The 14,238-nt window shown below is 36.3% G+C and overlaps 1 pseudogene; it reads left to right on the top strand.

Annotated features, from left to right (window-relative positions):
- Positions 1 to 6,719: 6,719 nt before the first annotated feature.
- Positions 6,720 to 11,508, top strand: LOC113318602 (annotated as a pseudogene).
- Positions 11,509 to 14,238: the final 2,730 nt, after the last annotated feature.

The following is a 14,238-nucleotide window of genomic DNA, read 5'->3' as shown; positions in this document are numbered from 1 at the left end:
CGTGGCTTAATTTTCATGAATTGATTCTCATAAATCAATCTTATTTTGCTTTAATTGTTTCTTATATACTTCTATGAGATATATACAATTGAACAACTCTATGAGTAACACAATTAGATTCATTTGATTATCTTTCATGTTTGATTGATCATCATATTTGATCTAGAAGTGTTCGATGAATGTGGTTAATACAAAAGTGTCCATATGGCTAACTTCAGTCAACTATTGTTGATCCAACTCAATATACATTTTAGGTACGGTTACCTATATCTATATGAAGGTACATTTCATTTGTGTGTAACAAGCTAACGGTGGAGAGATATTGCTTTGGTTTTAAGCAAACTTAGATTGAATCTTAAATCATGTTTTCATCTAACGGTAAATATTAATTGCTTTGTTTCAAAGATATCAAACCCTGATTTGAAGACTATATAAGGGAGAACTCTAGCAATTGGAAAATGTAATCTCGACACTTTCCTGTATCCTAGTTGCGACTAGAGTCGATTCTCTTTTAAACTAGGTTTTTCCATAAACCATTATAGGTTAACAACTTGAAGACTTCACTTGGGATTCGTGAAGCCAGATCCAACTATTTTCTCTGCAGTTGCATATTTTAATCTTATTTTTTATATCGTATTGAGTATTATATTCTATAAGATTTGCTCGAAATTTATCTCCGATATGTAAGATATAAAAAGTAATCACAAAGCTCTTCGTCTCATTATTTGTGATTCCATAAAAACATCATCTAATATCATATAGTTGAGTTATTGTGAGGTGATTGATATTTCTAGGATGTTCTTCAGGAATATAAGACCAATTATCAATTGGTTCCTGTTCACCTAGACGGAACAAAACTTCATAGGAATTTCTGTGAGAGACAAAATTATCTATCATAATAGACTTTTCTATGGGAGATAGACTAGTTTATAAGTCTTCAACTTTGGGTCGTAGCAACTTTTAGTTGTTGGTGAGATCAGCTAAGGGAATCAAGTGCGTAGAGTCCTGTTGGGATTCATAGGTGTAAGGAACGCGACTGTACCTTAATCATTGTGAGACTTGGTTAGGGATCAACTACATTTCCAGTCCGAAGTTAACTTGTAGTAAGCTAGTGTATGTAGCAGCTTATACAGTGTGATGTTCAAATATGGACTAGGTCTCGGGGTTTTTCTGCATTTGCGTTTTCTCCATTAACAAAACTTCTGGAGTCTGTGTTATTTCTTTCTGCATTATATTTGTTTATATAATTGAAATATCACAGGTTGTGCGCAACTTAAATCAATTAGTAATTGCAACATTTGGTTGTTGATTGAAATTGATTGACACTTGAACATTGGCCTTTGGTACTGTTTACACCAATCAGTTTACGAATTCATTCCTGTTGATTTGCTGAATGATTTGACAAAGAGATATAACTCTTGGATATCTTTTCTTGATTGAGTCTGACTGTCTAGTTGATTCTCTTGGAATTATATTGGAGTTAATCCATACAGATTGCCGAATGAAATATTGGGTGTGGTTGTTGTACCCCCGCTTTTTCAGGAAGGTAGAAAGGCTGTACAATAATTTGAGAAGATAGCCTGGGATCACAATTACATGCATATCATTAAAAGAGTGTCGAACAACAATCCCCTTCAAGTATTCATTTCGCATCCTTTGGTTGCAAAATTGGATCATACATGCTTTGGTGTTCTTATGATGGAATGCACCTACAAGACAAACAAATCCAATATGTTATTGTTCAACATCGTGGGGCAAACATCGAACAAGGTATCATTCACATTGGCTTGGTGTTTAATGGAAAACGAGAAGGATTATAATTATAATTGGGCATTACGATAGTTCCAATTACTCTTCCGGGAAAATCATCTTACGAGGGTCATCATAACCGATAATGATGACTCATTAATGAATGTAATATTCAACGTCTTCCCGGATGCACAATATTTCCTGTGTACATATCATATACGTCAAATTGTGATAAAAACTTGCCATGATTTGTTTGAACCCACAAAGGGGGATATTAAGAAGAGAATAATTGCTCAACTTGAGGAAGCAGTTCGTACGAAGAAACTATTACTAGAAGAAGAAGAAGAAGAAGAACAAGAAGAAGAAAGAGGAAACATCAAAGAGAAAGTGAACAAGGAATACAATGAAAATCATAAGAAATGGTTGGAGTTTCAAAGAGATTGAAAGAAAGTTTATTGGTATCTTACCTAGGATATGTACGAAAAGAATTTGAACAAGTTTATTGTCAATTGAAATGAAGGGTATCCAAGTGTCGTCTCGTATAGTCAGAAGCAATGGTTGGATAAGTAAAAGGAAAATTTGTGCGTGCATGGACAAACCGGTATAGACACTACCGGAATGAAGCAACTAGTGTAGCAGAGTCCGCTCATGAAGATTTAAAGATCTCATCGAGTCTAACCAAGGAGACATGGTTATGGTCACCGTGGCAATAGAGCAATACTTCAAGAATGATATCGATAGGATCACAAAAGCTTTTGAGAAAAGCTCAATGGAAAGGATGAGTCAATATCTTCAATATGGTAAGTTTCTCCGAGGAATAGAATTCAATGTGTCTCAGTGGGAAATAAAACATATGATGAGAAAAATGTTAAAGGAGATAAACTACGGCAAACCTGGTGATATGTGTATTATTGTCCCGACAAGTCTTTTTTGGGGCTTCCGTGTCGTCATAGCTTGTGAAGTATGAAGAAGTGATACTTATTGAGGTTACCGATCCGTTTTGGAAGCAACTATCTTTCACCCTTCCCCCTATAGAAGCTCCCGGAAAATCACCATGGGATACGAACAAAGCAAAGGAATTATTCGACGCTTACTCACGTGGAAAATCGGAAAGCCCGCAAGTCTTGTTGAGACAACTATGGCTAATTACTCGCCCATGGACAACATAAAGTGAATACCAATGTTATTTTCCCTTTATTCTATATGTTAATTAATTTTTCTTCGAATTTATTCCTCAATAGGTGTATGAGTTTTCGGTTTAATGAATTAGTTATGAAATTCAAATAAACATTCAAGGATACCAAATTCACATAAAATCTGTATATTTTTCAAAATGTTCAATACCGTCATTGTACAAAAGATATTGAGAATGTAGGCACTAATATGCCGGCGTTGATTAGTGTTTGACTTCTATGCTGGAATAGGGTTTATTCTATACTAAAACCATTACATTTTGTCAGTTTTTATCGACATATATTTTTATATAATTACAATGACGGCAAGTAACGGAAGACAAAGATATTAAGATATTAATTCGGAATTTTAATTTATTTCAAATCTAATCCTTTCGTAGGAATCACGGATGCATTTAGCACGTGTATCAAGCCTTTGAACCACTAGGTGACCCAAGTGGATGAATTATAGTCTCGTTAGGGTTTACATAGATATTTACCCACAAAACTTAACCAAAAAATACCAAACCTATCAATCTTCTTACGAAGAATTAATCCCTCTCTGATTCATATCTGATGCCGACATGGAAGCGTTGAATAACGACATTGAATTATAGGTGCCGGAATTGTTTAACGAAATAAGAACCATACCGGTACCTGGAAACGACATTGAAATATATTTTGAAACTATGTCGGCTTACCAAACAAAAATAAAGAGTTTTATGTAGTATTTTTCATATAATGCGGCATTGTTTATCAAAAGCTCGACTATGCCGAAAACTAGTTCCGGCGTTCACATCAAAATAGCGAAAATGCCGACAGTATTAAAATTTCTCAGTTCTTCCTGTAAACTAAATAACAACTCCCGGCATGATATTCAACCTAAAACTAATGCCGGAAACTGACATGCAGTTTCAGGTGAATATTGAAATATTAGCAGGCGTAGTATCCATACTAAAATCAATGTCGGAACCTTGTATTCATACTAAATTTTATGCCGAAACCCTATAACGGCGTCGTATTCACACTAAATTCAATGTCGGAAACTTGTATCGATATTGTATTCACAAAAAATCAATGTCGGAATCGGCTGTAACTCTACTGTTTGAGTTAGGGTCGCAATTATAACATAAACCCAATGTTTTAAATCGATTGAAAGACTTATAAAATGCTTCAGAGTCACTTACCTTCTCACTGAAGACATTTCTTCGATAGTTTGTTGGTATGATCAATCCTCTTCTTCTTGCTCAATAGAAATCCTAGCAATACTTTGTTCTTATTTTTATTGAGCTACAAATTTTGATTTCGATTCCAGATTGGGTTTCTTTCGGGGAGGTATGGTTATAGAGTCAGGTAATCGACAAAGATATTTTTGAATCGACGATGAAGAACGATGGTGTTAACGATAAAGAACGATGAAGATTTTTTTTCTTCCCAAAACCCTAACCTAAGAAGAGTGTCGGAACTGAATGAATGGGGGGATACTGATATTCGTATTTTGGTTTTTAGTTTCAGAACTAGTAGTAAAACAACAAGGTGACCAAATTTGGAGTACAAAAACTCCGTTCAAATGTTGAGATCTATTAAAACTCCATATTAACCACAATTGATACAAAACCCCCAAATTTTTAAAAAATTGATACAAAAATCCCAAACAAAATTAGTTTCATCAAATTCTATGATGAAACCAAATTTTGTTTCAACTTATTTTTGCCTATTTTTTATCATGAAACCAAAGATTTTAATGATGAAACAGTAAGTTTATGATGAAACCAAATTTTGGTGGTACTGTTCCTCGTTAGTGGTGGCGTTGGTTGGTGGTGATGTTTTTATGGTAATGGTACTGCTAGTATTTGTTGGTGGATATGGTGTTAGTTGCTAGTAGTGGTATTTAGTGGTGGCATTAATTATGGTTATAAAGGTGCTGGTGATGGGTGGTGCTGGTTGGTGGTGCTGGTATATATTGATGGTGGTGGTGGTTGGTGATGGTAGTGGTGGCGGTGATGATGGTGTTGCTGGTTGGTGATAGTAGGATGGTGGCATCGATGTTGTTTTTCATGTTACCATTGATTAGTAATGGTGTTACTCGTTGGTGGTGATTGGTGGTGGATAGCGACACATTTGGGATTTTTGTGTTACTTTTGTTTTAATGGGTTTTTTTTTGTGGATGGATAGTGACACTTTTGGGTTATAACTCATGACCCGATTTAGTTTTAAGTTTTTATTTTGTTGGAAGGGTAGTATAATCTTTTCATAATGCTTTTAATTAACCCAAAGGGTATTTTGGTATTTGCGCCCTCAGAAAACACCCCTTATCGGACAATATTGGATGAGGGTATTAATTTATATCCCACAATTGGGCATTCATTTTTAGGCATAAATAGAAAAAATAAAAAAATGCCACTTTTCCTCGAACCAAGTTAGGCAGTTCCTATGGAATGAACAAAGATTTGTTAATTTTTTTTCCATACTATGGACTCAACAAACTTGAAAAATGGATGAGCAAACCAACAAATTTGATGGTTTGTTGAGTGCTGTCGTAGATTAGCCGCACGCTTAATGAACAACCGCGCGGAGCAACAAAATCCACAGCCGGATCTTCTTCGACCACCATAAGCTTTTCCACAACCGCCCGTTATAATTCTATTTCCCAACAATTATTTTACTATTCCTTTAATCTTTACTCACTTTATCATATTTTATCCCGTTTATCCTATTTTGTTTTACTTAAATATAGTATTTTGAAATTTAACTTTATCGTACAAAATAATTCATATTAAAAATAAATAGTAGTGGGATCGTAGAAAGTGTGTTTCTCCATGTTCATTTTGAGTTGATTTGCCGTAGTGCAAAAACGTGCTTGTTCATCCACGTGGTTCAACAAAAAAAAATATTGTTGATTGCTATTGGAGTTACCCTTAGGGCTCCGAGCTGACATGAAGAACAACCCATGGTAGGTAAGGTAAAATACTGAAGGCTATTATTGGGACGTCGCATTCCATTAGAGGGGCATCACCTAATAGGATAAAAACGGGTCACCCAAAAGTAATATCAAAAACCCCTTATCTCAAATAATTTTGTAATGACTAAACAACCATTATTTAGTTAATTTTAATTTAATTTAGTTAGATAAAAATTAAATTAATGAATTTTGTTGTATACTTGGTGAATTCTGGGACAAAGTTTTTGTGGGAAGAAAAAAAGGCTGTAAAATAAACTTTTACGGTTGGAAATAACCCAAATCTGGACGTAAAATCACTTTTACGGTTGGAAATATTCCAAACCTGGATGTAAAATCACGTCTACAGTTGGAATTAAAAGGAACCTGGACATAAATTGAGCTTCTACGGTTGGAACTAATTCAAACCTGGACGTAAAACTACATGCAAATAAAATTCTATGGTTGGAATTAATCCAAATCTGGACGTAAAATCGGACTCTACGGTTGGAATTAAAAGAAACCTGGACGTAAAATACACTTCTACGGTTGGAACTAATCCAAACCTGGACGTAAAATTACATGCAGATAAAATTTTACGGTTGGAATTAACCCAAATCTGGACGTAAAATCACTTCTAGTTAAAGGGTAATCTAGACGTTTTGTATATGTGTTAGGATATACCATAACCTTTTTTTGGACATTAAGAATCCAAGTGAAGCCCCTCTATTAGAGTGTGACGCCCCAATAATAGCCTTCAAAATACTACCATGTGCAAACACGGGTGCTACTAAGCTCAGGGAGAGTGCCCTTATCATTATTCCTTGGGAAAATCAAGCTTCCTCTACATTGGGTCTGGGAATCTGGGGCTTCACTTTTTCAAGCTGTGTTGGGAATGGGAGATGGATTCATTTGTCTCTGCTGCTGCGGATGGACAAACTCTTCTTCCTTCTTCTTCTCCTCCATGGGGAAGTTCAGCTGCTCAGTCTCTCCCTTGCTCTCTTCCATTGTTTCGGAGTAATGGGATCTTACTTCTTTTCGATTTTTTATCAAATTTCAGTGGGTGTTCCTGATTATTAGTCAAAACTATGGAAATCACAAGAATTCCCCAAATACACCTACAAACACAATCTCTGCAAACCGCCTTCTTTAACAAATCACAAATTCTAAAAAGAAGACATTTCCCCCCTGCAATATCAGTTTCCCGAAGCTAGGTTTAATGGTGAAAGCAATCAACTTGGAAGACCACTGGTACTTTTTAACCCAATATTCTTCTTCTATATCTATTATTAATCAAATGGGTTTTTATAAATTTTGTTTTTATTTTTTTTATGAGATTGCAAGCTTTTGTATGAGAAATGAAGTTTCCTGTGATTTGGTTTGGTTTGATACATTAAATCCTATTAGCTAATCAATTGTCTTAGATCTAAGAATAAGTTCTATACAGAAGCTATTGGATTTCCTGTGATTTGGTTTGATGGGTTCTTACTTATTTCAATTTTCTTATCAAATTTGAGCTATAGGGGGTGCTAAATTATCAGTTCAAGCTATGGGAATCACCAGACTTTCTCAAACACAACCTCTGCAGAACCCCTTTCTTCACAATTTAAAAATTAATACTATAGATTCAACATTGAATTCGGGTAATTTCAATATCACAAAGTCAGTTGTAATGGTGAAAGCAATCAACTTGGAGGACCGGAGGTACTTTTTGACCTCATAATCTTCATTATGTAAATTGATCAAATGGTTTTTTGTAAAGTTCCAATCTTTATAAAATTTCAAGCTGGAATTCTATGAGAAATGAAGTTTTCTGTAATTTTATTAAGTCAATTTTTTGTGTGTTAGCTCTAGAATAAGCTGTTCTAGTTCTGTAGACAAGCTGTTTGATTTGGGAAGCTACAAATTTATATGCTAACTTGCAACCTATACCTAGACAGTGCCGGGAGGCAATTTGACTGTGTTGTAATGTTCACAGTATCAGTAACTTGCAAGTATCTCAACTTAAAGAGGCTATGTTAGGGTTCAGAGACATTAAACACTGTGGTATGATGAAGTTGGCCATTAGGTCTTCTTAATTGGTCTTCTTAGAAGTGTTAAATATTAGAATGAGTGGAAACTGGGGAATAGGACACAGTTGTGAAATGAGCCAGATATTTTTAATTAGGAAACAACTAGAAGGTGTTAGGTGTTAAATTATTCAGAAATAGTCAACTTGTAGAAATCATGAGCAACTGCGACATCCTTCAAAATTTCGACCATGGAATGTTCTAAAGGGATGTCACAGGGGTATTGGAAAAATGGTATTCATATTATATTTAGTAACATATGTGATGAGTAAACTGAACTGTGACCAGGTAGTTACTAATATTTATTTGTGAACTTTCATGCAAAGCAAAAGGCCAGCAATGTGGATGATTGACCTCAAAAAAATGAGCACGCCATACAGCTCATTATTTGAACTATTTAATGTTGCATTTTATTCTATTTTCTCAATAATTGATAAATTTATTAAGTACATGATTATGGACATTGACCTGTCCGAGTAAAGTAAAAAACAAACACAAGGAACCTAGCCAAAACTGTATAAGATAAACCCAATTCTCTAGTCTAATTTCAAGTCCAACTTTTTCTTCTCTGTTGAGTTTGTGTATTGATTGAAGTTGTGCCATTACGATGGCTGGGGCAGCAGTAGGAATAGATTTAGGAACAACATATTCATGTGTAGCAGTATGGGAAAATGGCCGTGTTGAGATTATTGCCAATGATCAGGGAAATCGCACTACTCCTTCGTATGTTGCTTTTACTAATTCTGATTGTTTTGTTGGAGATGCTGCTAAAAATCAAGATGACATGAATCCTACCAACTCCATTTTCGGTAAGCTTTCATCGTAGTATTCATCTAAATTCATGCTGGTCATTATACAAGTTGTATCTTATATTATGGAAATATTTAGTTGTACCTAGTAAGATCATCGAGTTTTCATGATATTTTTTTTTCATGATATTCCTATGGTTGTTCATGATCATATCGATTTGATTCATTAAACCTTGAGGAATTGTTTAACATAGCATCCAAGTTTGGTTATACAGTATACTCTTCCATAATTGTGGTTGATTGTTGAAGGGATTGAAACTCTCAATCTCAATATTGTGGGGAGATTGTTATTTATGCATGTCATGTATCATGTTTTTTCTTCTTCTTAACATTTGCTTGATCTAGTAGTCTAGATTGGTGTAGGGTGAATGTCCGACTTTATAATATTATGTAATAAAATCTCATGGGTTCAGTTAACCATTGTATTGTTATCTCTATTGCTAGTTAATATTGTAAATATTACGAACTGCTTGATGAGAGCGATAATATCATGAGCTTGCCGCTCTTAGAGTTAGGATCTCAAGATTTGTTTCTGAATCTGCTGATATGTGTTTTGTAGGTGTGAAACGTATAATTGGTAGGAAAATGGATGATACCCATGTTCAGAGTGATATGAAGCTGTGGCCCTTTAATGTCATTCCTGGCCACAATAAGAAACCCATAATTCAAGTCAAATATAAGGGCAAGGATACAGAGTTTTCAGCTGAGCAAATTTCAGGCATGGTTCTCACTAAGATGGTGCAAACTGCTGAAGCTTATATTGGTTCAAGTGTTAAGAAAGCTGTTGTTACAGTCCCTCTTACTTTAATAATTCTCAACGTCAAGCTACTATTGATGCTGGTAAAATTGCTGGCCTTGATGAAATGCGTATCATCAATGAACCAACCGCAGCTGGACTTGCTTATGGTCTTCATATAAAGGCAACCAGTTTTGGTATGAAGAACGTCCTTATCTTTGATCTTGGTGGTGGTACTTTTGATGTTTCATTAATCACCATTGACGATCATCTCTTAAATGTCAAGGCTACAGCAGGAGATACCCATCTCGGGGGAGATGATTTCGATAACAGGATGATGAATCACTGTATTCAAGAATTTAAGAAAATTCACAAGAGAGACATTAGTGGAGACCCAAAGGCTCTTAGGAGGTTGAGAACAGCATGTGAGAGAGCAAAGAGGGTCCTCACGAACACCGTCCACACAACCATTGGCATTGATTCCTTGCATAAAGGGATTGATTTTCTAACAGTCATCACTCGTGCCAGATTTGAGGAGTTGAACATGGATTTGTTTGAAAAATGCCTGGAAACTGTGAAGAAGTGTTTGATGGATGCTACGATGAACAAGAGCAGTGTTCACCAAATTTTGCTAGTTGGAGGTTCTACAAGAATTCCAAAGATTCAGTCTCTATTGCAGGAATTCTTTGATGGGAAGAAACTCTGCAAGAGCATCAACCCTGATGAGGCTGTGGCTTATGGTGCTGCAGTGCAAGCTGCTATTTTGATTGGCGTGGGAGATGTGAGGGTGCAGGACTTGGTGTTGGTAGATGTGACACCTCTTTCTCTTGGTGTTCAGACACTTGGGGGTGCTATGAATGTGTTGATCCCAAGGAACACAACCATTCCCACCAGTAGGAAAAATGTATATACGACCAACGTGGACAATCAATCGAGTGTGAAGATTCAGGTGTATGAGGGTGAGAGAGCTAGAACCCTTGACAATAACTTGTTGGGTGAGTTTGTGTTAGATGGAATTCCACCAGCACCTCGTGGTGTTCCTAATTTGACAGTAAGCTTTGATATGGATGCAGACGGTATATTGAATGTGTTAGCCGAGGACAAGACAACAAGGAACACAAATAAGATCACAATTACAAACAACAAGGGGAGATTGTCAACGTATGAGATTCAGAGATTGGTCCAAGAAGCAGAGATATACAAATCAGAAGATGAGAAACACAGCAAGAAGATGTTGGCTAGGAACTCCTTTGAGAATTACACATACAACAAGAAGAGCACGGTTAGAAATGGATGTAGGCTACCGCTGAATGAAATCAAAAAGATTGAGGATGCAGTCGAAATTGCCTTTGGGTCGACTAGTGGTTCCAGTGAAGATAGAGTTGAAGGAATCGAGTTCCAGGGCAACTTCAAGATCCCGAAAGACTATGCAAATTTGTATAAGAAGATCTCTGACGAGTATGGGCATATGGCAACTAAAAAAGTCATATCCAATGAGGCTATGTTGCTTTCATGTGTTACCAGTTTACTGGAGATCATCTCAAAAATGGAAACTATGCGTGGTACGGAACTGAGTGTAGGTTTGCTGGAGAAATGGGAAAGACTCATCACAGATGCCGAGACCTTGAAGTTCAATATTAAATGGTTACGTGAAGGATTCAATCGACTTCAGAACTGTTGGAAGTCTTCATTCAAGATAGATACAGAAGTTGAAATTGATAAACAAGTATTGGATGGAATGCAGGTGAAATATGCTGGCCTTTGTTCTAGAAAAGACAAACTTAATACTGAACTCTCAGAGGTAGAATTTCAGATACGGAAAGCCGAAGCGATGATTTCATCCAAGGGAGAAGCTATTCAAGGAAAGCTCAGTCAGAAAAACAAATTTGAGTGTGAACCTGTGCTGGGCATAGTGCTTGGACTGAATTTATATATTGCAATACCAGAGACTTGTGGCCTGTAGAATGAGGCATCATATGTTCGATATTTTGGGTTACTGATGTTCAGTTGCTATCTAAAAGTTTTTCAGTCTTGTAAATTCGTTTATGAGTAGTTCAGTAAATTTTTTGGCAGATAAAAGCTATTGGGATGGTTGGCCTGGAAAAATGAACACGCAATACACACCGGTTGCCAAAGCTTTCTGATGCCTTCACATCAAATGGCAAGGCCTAAACGGCTAAGCCACCCACCTCAAATGGAAAACAAACTTGGTCCTTTCCAAAAACAAATGTTGCCAAGTTGCCAACTCTATGACAAAATGCTGCACTTCACAAAACCAGGTGGATTGATAAAAGCCTGGAGTCATTAGGGGTGACCCTAAAAGAATTAGGGGCGACTAATAAGATAAAATTAGGGTCACCCAAACCTGAAATGAAGCCATCCCTTATCTCTGAATTTTCGAAATGGCAATTACACCCTCCATACGAGAATCAGAACCAGAGCTCGTTTTCCAGTAACAAGTACCGGGTTGAGCGAAGATAAACCGCGTAACGATCTTATCTCCAGAGATGCGGCTAAAGTTTTTACACCGGCTGCCTGCAGGCCTGGACGCAACTACCGATTGTGGAGGTCAATTATACTCTCCATAATCGGTAGATAAAACTACAATCAGTAGTTTAATGTAGTCTGCTTCATTTTTTTCTACGAAGCTCATAATCGGTAGTTATTTTCATAATTGGGTGTATTGGTGTACACAATCGGTAAATAATCTCATAATCGGTAGTGTATACAATCGGTAGTTAACTTTATAATCGGGCGTTAAGTCGTATATAGTTGGTTTTAGGAAACTTTTTCCTATTATTTGGTTTTAGTTTTTGGTGGAAGAGACAGAGAGAAGAAGAAGAAGTGGGAGTTCACCATTTTTCTTAAATCAACACGAAACATGGATGGGTATGAAGAAGAAGGTGAAGAACATAATGTTGAAACTTCACTACCGTATAGAGAAGATGATCCAAGGTATATGTTGAATGATCCAAACTTTTGTGGAGAGGAAACCCTAGACGACGCTTTCATGGAGGAAACCGGAGAATCAACCGAGATCGAAACTAACGATGCATCTAACACATAGGTATTGTGTTAAGAAACTCATAACCCACTTTTGTATGCGTTTGTATGAGTTTTTAAACGAGAAAATTCGATTTTTGCATACATTGAATGCCATGAACTACCCAGAATCGGTAGATAATGTGGTTATATATCTACCGATTATCAATTACTGGGTAATAATATATCACTAATCGGTAGAAAAGGGAACATAGAATTCTACCGATTATGAAAAACCCCCAAATTGAAAATTTCAATTTGGGATAATCGATAGTTTGGAAAATTTACATAACAGTCGATTGACAAAGTCGCCCCAAATACAGATTTTTCAAAACTTCAATTATTTATTTGTTTCATAATCCATAATCGGTAGATTATGAAAATTTTTAAACCTCTGATTGTTGTGTCACCCCAAAATCAAACTCCTCCAAAACTGATTTTTTTTTTAAATTCTTCAGATCTCATAATCGGTAGATGATTTTTGTTTTTCTACCGATTCAGTAATAATCGGGCGTATGAGAAATACAACTGCTACCGATTATTCAAGATTATTCATACATAAACCGTAAACTTTTCAAAGTATTTAATCGGGAGTTTATAAACTATATTTATCCTCCGATTGTGCATTGATCGGTAGAAATGTGACATCCCGTGCTTCCAATTGTAGTGGCCTAACTTGTTGTTATTGTTTGTAGGCTATTGTAGCGGTGGGTGATGAATTTTATTTGAGTCCTGATACTTCTCACCACTATGCAAACGATTTGGTATACTCATGACTACTCTTTTCTTTTTTTTAAATAATATATGTTAAATGCTTATGCTTATGAGGTTTGTTTTATTATATGTGCATTTAAGGAGGAAGCAAATGAATGGCTCATCAACAAGGCAAAGGAGAAGATGTGCGTGGTAGTTCAGAACCGTTGTGTGAAGGATATTCGATTTGAAATGAGATGTGAGCGAGGTAGAGTTAAAAAGAGTCACGAGGGAAAGAATCATAAGTATGTAAGGAAGACGGAGATGAGGAAATACCGAACTCATACAAAGAAGATTGGATGCCCATTTAAGATTATCTTCTATAAGCCCGATGGTAGGGAAGGTAAAACCACATGAAATGGATACGGTGAGGTCTATGAGGATTTGTAAAGCGAGTGCGATCTTAAGTAAGATAAAGGCGGACGACCCCGACAACCTTTCTTCTTTGTCTACGATCAAGGTGGTCCTAGCTACGATAAAAGGGACGGAATGAGATGGTAGAACGGTTATGCAAGGAGTGGTTAGCGGAGTTACATGACTACACGTTGCGAAAGGAAGAAAAGAATGATAAAATGGTACGTATTTTGTTGGCACATCCTTTGATGATCCAATTGGCACAATGCTTTCATCAAATTTTGTTGATAGATCCAACTTAGAAGACAAAAAAAATATAACATGTCGTTGTTGAACATCGCTTTCCACACTTCCGACAAAAACACGTTTAGGATTGCATGTGGTTTAATGGATCACGAGAACGACGTTAGTTTTATTTGGATGTTGGAGACATTGAAGTCCATTTATAACGACGAGGATTTTCCAAGGGTTATTGTAACGGATAACGATCAAGCTTTACTGAATGCAATAGAGGTAGTGTTTCTGGAAGCCAGAAACTTGCAATGTACATGCCACATTCAATGCAACCTCCTATCCAATTGAAAGCCTCATATCCAATCTAAAAAACCAAATAAGG

Source organism: Papaver somniferum, chromosome 10, assembly GCF_003573695.1.
Source record: "Papaver somniferum cultivar HN1 chromosome 10, ASM357369v1, whole genome shotgun sequence".
In the NCBI taxonomy this organism is placed as follows: Eukaryota; Viridiplantae; Streptophyta; class Magnoliopsida; order Ranunculales; family Papaveraceae; genus Papaver; species Papaver somniferum.
Note: the sequence above shows the minus strand (reverse complement) of the source record. Positions and strands in the feature narration are given on the sequence as shown.